The sequence below is a fragment of the Myodes glareolus genome, chromosome X (genome assembly GCF_982192425.1).
Source record: "Myodes glareolus chromosome X, mMyoGla1.1, whole genome shotgun sequence".
In the NCBI taxonomy this organism is placed as follows: Eukaryota; Metazoa; Chordata; class Mammalia; order Rodentia; family Cricetidae; genus Myodes; species Myodes glareolus.
In genome coordinates, this window is record NC_142053.1 from 71,894,009 (window position 1) to 71,904,630 (window position 10,622).

At 38.4% G+C, this 10,622-nt stretch overlaps 1 pseudogene; it reads right to left on the reverse strand.

Annotated features, from left to right (window-relative positions):
- Nucleotides 1–2,111: 2,111 nt before the first annotated feature.
- On the reverse strand, nt 2,112–3,101 carry LOC125389325 (ubiquitin-conjugating enzyme E2 D2-like; annotated as a pseudogene).
- Nucleotides 3,102–10,622: the final 7,521 nt, after the last annotated feature.

The window sequence follows — 10,622 nt, forward strand, 5'->3', positions numbered from 1 at the left end:
CTGAACAGCTGCCAAACCCAGAGAAACAGAAACCTCTGTCAATATAATGGTGCCAAAGTGGATAACTACATCCACATAAAACCTGAGAGACCTTGGGAAGTAATTCTAGACACAAAAGAATAAAAACCTATGTCGACAGTGAGGGGAACTGACATTAGAGAATCTCATGCTACCTGTTGGGTCATGACTAATGAAGATCTTTATCTCTCATCCAGGAGCACCCATCACTCTGCCCGTCTCTCCCAAAACTGTACAGATTCATTTTCAGGTATCTATTCACTGACTAGAGATATCAATCTCAAACTGAAAAGGTAACTCTGCATACACCAGCTAGATTCAGTAGTGCTGGAAGGTGTTATGCTGTAGGCTGCTGAGGGAGAAAAGACATTAATGACTTTACCTTTAATGGGCACTGGAGGCTACAATATTGACCTGTCAGGCAAGACATACCCACTGATGCAACAGTAGCATCGTGGTTGTGGAAGTAACCAATCACTTTCTGACTGTCTCACTAGAGAGATTCTCATAAACCTTGTCAAAAACCTATGACTGGGGAGGGCATAGGCCCTAAGGAAGAATAAACCTACTATTGTTGTACTAAATGGTCAGGTTGTCAAACTGTCTTTTAAATATTTGTTTATACCCATAAACTTGTGCTACTCTCAACTTTTGCCAGAGAACTTTCTTCTTATTTTTTTGAGTGTGTAATGATTTATGTAAAGATTCATAATAAAAATTATGAGAATATATCAATATTCCCCCCTCAAACCCTCAGGGAATCTCTCAGAAAAAGGGGTGAAATATAAAAATTGGGTAATGGGGATTACAGTGGTGAAATACTGGATTCTTAGTATGAATTGGCCACTGCATACCTGACCTCACAGCAGTTGTGATGCCTGCCTGAGATCTGCACAAGATCTATCCAGTAGAAATTCCAACATGGACTGAGGAGGAGTTCCCTAGCTGAGGAATTATTGGCAGATGTTGAATGGTAAGGGCATATTCTTCTTGGGGCTGTGGCTGCTGAGGTTGCCAATGCTTCACTGGATAGTCCCACCCCTATGTGCATATGAGCATTTCTAATTGAACTCAGTGGGCTATTAAAAAGATAGCATGAAGTCCGGAGGAAGACGGGTTGGAGGAATCCTTATAGAGCTGGAAGGAGCTACTGGTGATGGATATAACCAAAACACATTGTATATATGTTTGAAATTTTCTTTTACTTTTTTTTTTGTTGACTCTTGTAGATAATGTATACATTTTAAAATAAGAAATATTTTAAATAACAGTTGGAACATTTTTTGACCATTACTGATCAATTATTTCATATAAATATATTAATTTTACAAAATATTTACAGAACTGGATTAGAGTTGTTTTAAGAATAAAACTGTATTCATTGGTAATCTCTAATCCAGCTTTACTTCTTTGATCTATTTGTCATTATTCCTTGTCAATAGAGAGGGACTAAATTATGCAAGGAATTTCAAAAAAGAAACAATGATAACAAAATGTGCTATTTGAATGCTTCTATTTAAAAAAAAAAACTTCAAAATATCTTCCAAGTGGGTTTGGGCACTGTGGTGCATGCCTGTAATTTCAAAAGTGGGAATGTTGAGGCATGAAGGTGGGTTATTTGATGTGAGCATACATACCTATCTTATGAGAACAAGGCCAGTATCAACTACATAGTAAGATACTGTCTCATAATGTTTCCCCCACTGGTTGGTTGAACTGATTTTGTCAACTAAAGCTATCATCTTATTCTTCTGTGTTCTCCAATCCTGAATCAATAAGGAAATCTTTTAGTGAAATTTAAACAGAAACTGATCTTACACATTTTCCCACACCACTCTTTACCATATCATACCCCCCACCCCACTCTCTATCTTCCACCAATCTCCTCCCCTATGCCCTTCGTCCACCACCCACCACCTCTTCTCTATGCCATTGTCTCTCCACTTTCCCCTTTGGTCTGCTTGAAAGACATGCAATATGTGCTCAAAGGAATAAGCAAAGTTTCATTCCATAGAAAATAAACAAAATACAACCAATTAACTTAACCACCAGTGTTGCTTTTATTACTAAGGCCATGGGATTACATGTTGAAATCACATAGCAAATTTCTCAGTCCACTCTCTAGCCAGTCTTTCATACTTTGTCTTGTCCGTGCGGTAGACTTTCGCAATTTCAGGAACCAATGGATCTTCCAGGTTCGGAGATCTTGAGAAATTGTCAGTGCTGGTGACCACTCAGATCCCAGTATGTCAAGACAGATGCTTCCCTTTCTGTTGATATTCGGATGGTAAATTCGTGTGGTGAATGCGATCTTGGGTGGTTTGAATGGATAATCCGTTGGGAAATGAATGACCAGGAAAAAGACCCCTCTTTGGTAGGGGCTGTCTTCAGGCCCCATTATGGTTGCTTGCCAGTGAAACAGATCTTCTCCGACTGGGCCTGCAGAGTATTGGGCTGGAGGGTCATGAACCAGGTCCAAGAGTTCTTTTTGGATACGCTTAAGAGCCATGGTCCCCACAATGTGATCGGGGAGTCCTTCATACTAAGCCTGACAAGTAGTAGACGGCTTTGGTGATACCAGGACGCAAACAGTTGTGGAAGTCCAGGGTGGGCATATGGTTGGGGCCAGAGCTGGGTTACAATGAGAGCTGGATTGGTTCAGGAAGGTTAATAGGGTAGAGAGATAGTTAGGGTCTAGGGACATCAGCTTTTCACCTGTACCTGAGGAGCTGCACAATTCCGGCTTCTTGGGGTCTTGGTTGATGTTCTGTACCGAGCTAGAGAATCTGCTGTCCTTGTGGGGAGGATGTGGTGCCTGGAGGCCACACAACTGCTGGGAATCAATGCTGCCCGGAGAGGCCAGAGTTCCTGCTCTGGGCAGCCTGCTAATGGCTCTGACCCCAGTTGTTCCCCTCCAGTGCCTGAGCAACTTACAATGGTCCATTATGAGGTCACAGAGAATACCTGGTGCAGTGCGTGTACCATAGAGGTGAGGGGAACATGGGTGCAGGCAGCAAATACACTACAACAGTGGAAAATGGCCGAAAGTACTCTTGCCTGTAGACCTCATCCAGTGCTTATTCTTTGACCTGATAAACAAGGACACAATGCATCCTTTCACCCAGTTACCAGAATAAATAAGATCAATTCAATGAGTTTTCTTTCCTTTATAATGACTTGATCATAATCTTTCTCCATACTATATGTTTAAATTACACAGTCCCTTACCTCCATGTGTATTCCTAAGGACATTATCTAATTTAAATAATTTAGCAAGTTTAATATTTATATATATTGGTAATGTTTTAGTAGGTATTGTCATGAAGGTTTCAAAATCAAGATTGTAACGAACTATCTTAATTTTCTAAGACTGTCCCACAGAACAGGATAGTGAAAAAATAAAGAAAGAAGAAAAATAGCTAAATCCCGTTTTCATCCTGCATTTATGGGTGTTAGTTGTTCTTACAGAAACAATTTTGCATTTGGAATCATTTTCCCAATAGCTGCACAACACAATATTTCCTTGAGGGTTTCCAATATAGCTATTGATTATATGAATAAAAATGTAAATCCAAATAATTACCACATACCATATTTCTTTTTTTGGGTCTGGGTTACCTCACTCAGTAAAGCGTTTTCTATGTATTCACTCATAAGTGGATTCTAGCCATAATTAAAGGTCTTTGAGCCTATTATTGGTGATCCTAGAGAAGCTAAATAAGAAGGTGAACCTGATGAAAATCATATAGTTATCTTCCTGGATATTGGAAATAGACAAGAGTCCCAGGTAACCTCGGGTGCATGGAGGGTGGGTGGGAGGGTTGTTGGAAGGGGAGAGGGTTAGAGAGAAGGGAGTAGGGGAGTAATGGGGAAAACTTGGGGGACTGAAATGGGGGGAGGGAGGAAGGATGGATATGGGATCAGGGAAGAATATATCTCAACTAAGGGAGTCATTTTAGGGTTTACAAGAGACTTGATTATAAATGGGATCCCAGGTCCAAGGAGAGATCCCCAGATTGTTCTCTGGACAGAGGAGAGGGTGCCTGAACCGGCCTTGGCCCATAACCATACTGATGAATATTTTGCATATCACCATAGAACCTTCATCTGGCGATGGATAGAGATCGAGACAGGGACCCACATTGGAACACTGGACTTAACTCCCTAGGTCCAAACGAGAAGCAGAAGGAAAGAGAACGGGAGCAAAGAAGGCAAGACTGTTGATGGATGGAGATTGAGAAAGAGACCCACATTGGAGCACTGGACTGAGCCCCCAAGGTCTAAATGAGGAGCAGAAGGAGGGAGAACATGAACAAGAAAGGCAGGACCGTGAGGAATGCGTTCACCCACTGATACAAGGGGACTGATCTAATGAGAGTTCACCAAGGCCAGTTGGACTGGGACTGAACAAGCACGTGATCCAACCAGATTCTCTGAATGTGGCTGGATTCTCTGAATGTGGCTGGCATGGGGTCTTTCTGAAAAGTCACTGACAATGACACTGGGACTTGTTTCCTCTGCATATACTGGATTTTTCGGATCCAGTCTGTTTGGATGCTCACCTTCCTGGACCTGGAAGGAGGGGGAAAGAACTTGAACTTCCCACAGGGCAGGAAACCCTGACCTGCTCTTAGGGATGGAGAGGGAGGAGGAGAAGGAGTGGGGGGCGTGGGAGGGTGTTTGGAGGAGGTGCGGAAATGGAAACTTTTATAAATTAATAAACTTTAAAAAAATAAAATAAAAAAAATAAAAAAAACAAATAATTACCACAAAATATGTTGCTGTGTTAGGTGTATCAATTCATTTTGATGAACTGAGTGCAGTAATTTAATAAAATAATTTGTAATTTTTGTTAAGTTATAGTATACATATTGGGTCACAGTTCCACTTATACTGGATATTCTTTAGTTATGAAAATCTCGGTTTTTTGCAAAGCTATTCATCTAACATTGATCTATCCAATTTAGGAGAGCACGACTTTGACAATGTTTACAAAGGAAAGGATATGGATATAAGAATATGTCTTCTACTATTAAGATAAAAATATCTAAATCATTGAAAGGAACTTTTCCAAATTTCTTGTTATATGGTCTGTGAACATAGTTTCTGTGTTTCTGATCGAACTGTTCGTATCATTGTCGTAAATATTAAATTTTAAAGGAACATATACAATATTGCAAATTTTGGAAGTTAGCTTTCAGAGTTTTCTTTTTTCTGATGAGGACAAGATTGAAAATTTTATCAAAAGATTGGAAGACATCCGCAATTCTAATCTTTTTTATTGGGCAGTATACTAAGAGTCTCAATTTTATTTGCATTTTCCAAAGGAGAAAATGTGGTCATGTTAAAGAATCATAGCTCTCTTTAATTTCTGTTTGGGTTGAAGTTCTGTGTTAACTCACTGTATATGTGGTTAAATAAAGAGTATGAGGTGCATTTGTATATAAGGGAACAATTGTATTTATAGTGGCAATCAGTTAAAAATAATTATAAGTTTTAAAACCTTAAAGATTCTAATTAAAAATTATCTATAAATATAACAGAAGAAATTAAAAAATTAAAGAAAGTAAAAATAAAAATGGACTTCTAAAATAGCCACAGAGGAGACCATAGCCTTACGTTGATGTGTCTCCACATGCAACATACAACAATTTCATGCTATTGTCTCCTTCCTTCTAGTCTGCCTGTCTCAGGGCTAATCTGTTACTGTCTATTTCATTTGATATTCTACATTGTATGAGGAGTATTTATAACACTCTCTGATCTTCCTTTACCCATCAGTGTGTTTCATTTTCGAAATTAGTGTCTTAACAGGGACATAATGTTAAGGTCCTGGAGAAGTTCCAAAAAAGACTACCATCCACATATGCAATCAGTAAGAGCATTTTTATTATTCCAATATGCTGGGGTGTCATCACACACAGAAACAAGATGGTGAAAGGCAAGGAAATGAGGGCTTCTTTTAAATCTTACTAAGGAAGTTAGATCATTTTGACTACAATTGGCTTAAACAAGTGGTAATCATATTAGTATGTTCTAACTGGCTAGGGTTAGTTAGGGGGCTGGTCAGGGCTATAGGTCTCTATTTTTGGGCAATACAGGACAAATCCCAGATTTTGACCTTATTTGATCATTAACTTGAGATACTATGGGGTTGGCCTGAGTCCAGTATGTGCAAATCCCCTGGTAACCACCTATCCAAGGTTGCTGAAGGTAAATTTTCCTTTCTTCATTGCTTTTACTGGGACTGTTTGCCTGAAGGCTAGAATTAGGCCTAGTGAGGCCTCGTCTCGCCCTCTCATTCCCCTCGAGTGTTGTATCATCTCAAATCCTGGAGATGATCAACAGGTATACAGGCTGGTACTGTTTTAAAACCATTAGTTGTACTGTGGAGATTCATTTCTTAATGAACTTAAAAGTGTATTAAGAATGTAGGGGCCACAGGTCAAAATAAGCAATAACAAAATTACAGATATGGCTATTGCAGATAGAAGCATAACGAGTCAGGGGAACCAATTAAATAATGATTCAAACCAGTTTTGACTCTGTTATCTGGTCAATTTATGCTTCTGTATCCTTTTCTTAACCAGTGACAGAGGTTCGTTAATAACTTCAGAGTAGTTAGTATAAAAATGGCATTGTTCTCCCAGGGCTGCACAGGGTTCTCCTTGGTGGAGAAATAATACATCTAAACTATGGCGGTTTTGCAGGGCAACCTCAGTTAGAGAAGAGAGGGAAACTTCTAAGTGGGCAATGAATTTTCCCAGTTCTAAGAGGTCATTGTTAATGACCCCCCCTTTTAGAGCATTATAGTTTTTATCTTGTAATATGAGAGCTCACATCTCTAGTCTTGCTGATCCAGCTACCCACAGTCATAGTAGAGTTGAGACTAGAACAGCAACTATTCCCACAGCCCATCTATATCTGAACCTAAGGGGAGGAGGAGAGCTGCCTATCTATTTCTTCATTGGTATAGTAGAGGACCCGAGGTGTGAGCTGAACCAAGAAACAGAATACCCCTGTTTTGGTGCAGTGGTGTAGGAGGGTCTTCTTTCTGTGTTGCTTTCATTGGTTGAATAAAGAAAACTGCCTTGGCCTTTTGATAGGGCAGCCCTTAGATGGGTGTGGTAGACAGAACAGAATTCTGGGAGGAAGAAGGCAGTGTGTCAGATGCCATGCTTCTCCTGTCCAAGATGGACACTGGTTAGACTCATCCCGGTAAGTCACAGTCAAGTGGCGATATGGATTATTAGAATGGGTTGAATCAAGATGTGAAAGTTAGCCAATAAGAAGCTAGAACTAATGGGCTAGGCAGTGTTTAATTAATACAATTTCTGTGTGGTTATTTCGGGGGTTAAGCTAGCTGGATGGCTGGACTCAGCCCACTGCTCCCTCATACTACAGTGCAGTATCTGAGAGTGAACACAGGTGAAACCTGAAGAACAGGCCTACCAGGCATCATCAGTGGATACCAGATAACCTGAGTTTTCATCAGGGATGACTAGGGTCTCATTACAAAGGTGTACATGGGTTCTAGGAATTTGTTTTCTTTGGCCAACAATGAATATACCCATGACAAGTGCTACCTCCAAGGTGACACCTGGGGTGTGTCCTTGAGCCCACCTGCAAGAGGACTCCATTGGAGCCTGATATAGTCAGCCAATATAGCTATGCCCTCATAATAAGGGGGCCTGTGTGTCCAAATAAGGCCAGCAGTCAGCTGTCCATCCTGGCTGAGAGATGTTTAGTCATGGGAGTGAACACAAGGATGTTCGATCACCTAGGAGGTGTCTGAGGGACCGTTTTCCCAAGAATTTGTGGCTTCTGATGGGGAATCTTTGCCTAGGGTGCCAACGGTAGGATGGGCCCCATCCAGACTCTGTTTTATTTGGACACTGTGCTGTATGTTAAATGATCATCCTGGATCAGCACCTGTTTTAACTGCAGCTTTAGGCTCCAGCTGGTTCCCCCTTCCCATTCCAGAGTATCTTTTCCTTTTTGAGTGAACTGTATCAGAATTGGATTACAGGTCAACTCTCTCCTAAGATTCTGGTGACCATGATAAGGTAATCTTTCATGGGAAAGTTCCATGGAATAGTTCCAGGGGACTCAGTCCCGCCATGCAGATTAATGATCATATAAACCACCATACTTATCAGCTTGGATTTGGGACTGCCCATTCCCAGAGTAAACATAAAATGCATATCTACTCAGGCACGTATGGTCATCCTCTTGACTATATCCACAGGTCCTTTAAATCTATCTTCAATACTATAATACAGAATGTTACACTTTAATCATAAATCAATCACTACTAGAGTTGATGCTTAAAAGTTTTCAGTAACTTTCCATCATTTTCAGGGTAAATTCTGAACTGCAGTGCTGCCTCATTTAAGTCCTCTCCCAGGAGAACTGATCTTCTTTCCGTAGCTCCATTGCATCATATATTAGACTGCCTTGCTAATTTTTTAAAAAAAATATTCATCCTCTTAACCTATTTCATAGATTTTTGATGAGAGGGATACCCTTACTATATACTAGGCACTCAACATTTTCTGGATGATGCATGCATTTGTTAAAAATCAAGTAATATAATTTATACAAAGACTAATTCTAGTCTTTGAGACAAGATTAGATAGAGATTAGAGAAAGAATAGAATTCTAACTAGTTTACTTCACTTTCAACTCAGAAACATTTCAGGCCACTAAAATAGCATACCACAATAAAAATAAAAAACTAATATAGTGGGTGTACACGGTATTATTTTCTGATAATCCTTCAACAATAGTTCAAAGCCTCTTTAGCATTCATCTGACATAATTGCTCCCTGAGCTTATAGTTATAAGGGTATATTTCTTGCTTCACATAGTCACTACACTACTTTCATTGTGCATAATGAACTGTCAAAATTTTAGGAACAAAAAATCATGCAAGTATTCTTTAAATGTGGTATCCTATTGAAACACATATTTAGTGTCATAAAGAGAGCCTTATTTCATTACCTATAGCATATTACGTCAAGGTAAAGCTGAGTTTCACAGGACCATACTCATTAGACTTGTTTTACAAGCCTTCTTGTAGCCATATAATTTTATTTCTTTGGGACAAATGCATGAGCTGGAATGGCTTGATCATGCATGTGTAGAAATATGTTTAACTTCTGCTTTCTAAAATATTTTGCAGTGTTTTCATTTCTAGCAGCAATGTGTTGATATTTTAGTCACTCTGTAGTTTCAATAACACTCTGTATTATCAGTGTTTTTCTTTTTATTTTGACAGTTTTTAGTAAGTGATACAATGACTGAAAGATGTTGGAAATTAGTTTTTGTGATTATTTATTGTCTGAATGTCTTTGACAACCAAGTATCAGGTCAAATATTGCTTATTTGTATTTTTCTATTTATTCATTGAAATTTGAGAATTCTTTGTACATTTTGGATATAAGCATATTCAAACACATCATCTGTAAATACTTTTTCTTCTGTCACCTGTGTTTTAATTTTCTTAATTATTAGCACTCAAAAATGAGATATTTTTATGTCAATGGTCCAATTTGTCAGTATATTTGTCAATGTGATTCTATTATCATTATCTTACTTATAAAATATCTGTTCTGCCCACTATGACAAAAAAACCTTCCTTTTCTTCCTCTTCCTCTCCTCTTTTGATGTGCAAGCGTGGATGGATGCAGGTGTGTGCATGTGTAGGGTCTGATGTATCTGAAGCTGTCCTCCAACTTGGTCTGTAGAGGATGATCCTGACTTCTGATCTTCCTGCCTCTGCCTCCAAGTGCTGGTATTACAGACAAGAGTCACCATACCTGGTTTATACAGTTCTGGGAATCAAACTGAGTGTTTTATGTATAGTAAGCATGCACTCAACCAACTCAGCTACATCCACAGGTTTAATAGTACATTGCCTTTACTTATTAGTTTTATGTAAAGTTTTGAAATCAGGTTGTTGTAGATATCAAACTTTATACTGTAAAAATATGTTTGACTATTACAAATATTTTGCAATTCCATATGATTTTTAGATTCAGTTTGCCAATTTCTACTTTAAAGGAAATTATTTTTCTTGAATTTCAATGACAACTATAAATGACTTTAGAAGCAATTCTGGCATGTTTTTCCTCTAAGTGTACATTAAAATTCTTAAGCAATATTTCTCATTTTCTGATATATACTTTTTACACATATGTTTTCATGGTAATCTTTAAAGAGTTGAAATATTTTAAAAATTATTACATTTTAATTACTTCGAGTGTGTATATGCATGTAAGCATTAGTGTCAAAGCATATATAGAGGTCTGAGAACAACTTTCAGGAGTTTTTTCTGTCTCTCCAACATGTGGGTCTAGAGGATCAGACTCAGGTCATCAAGTTTGGCAGTAAGCACCTTTATCTACTAAGTGGTCTTGTTGGGCCATTTAAGGATTTAATATATTTGAATACTATTTTAAATGGCATTTCAGAATTTTTATTTATGATTGTGAGATTGAAATAAAAAAATAAAAATGATTTTTGTTCATTAATTTTAAACTTGCAACCTTGCTCAGTTCTCTCTTTTATACTGTATGAAATTTTATTTTTATTTTTAAATT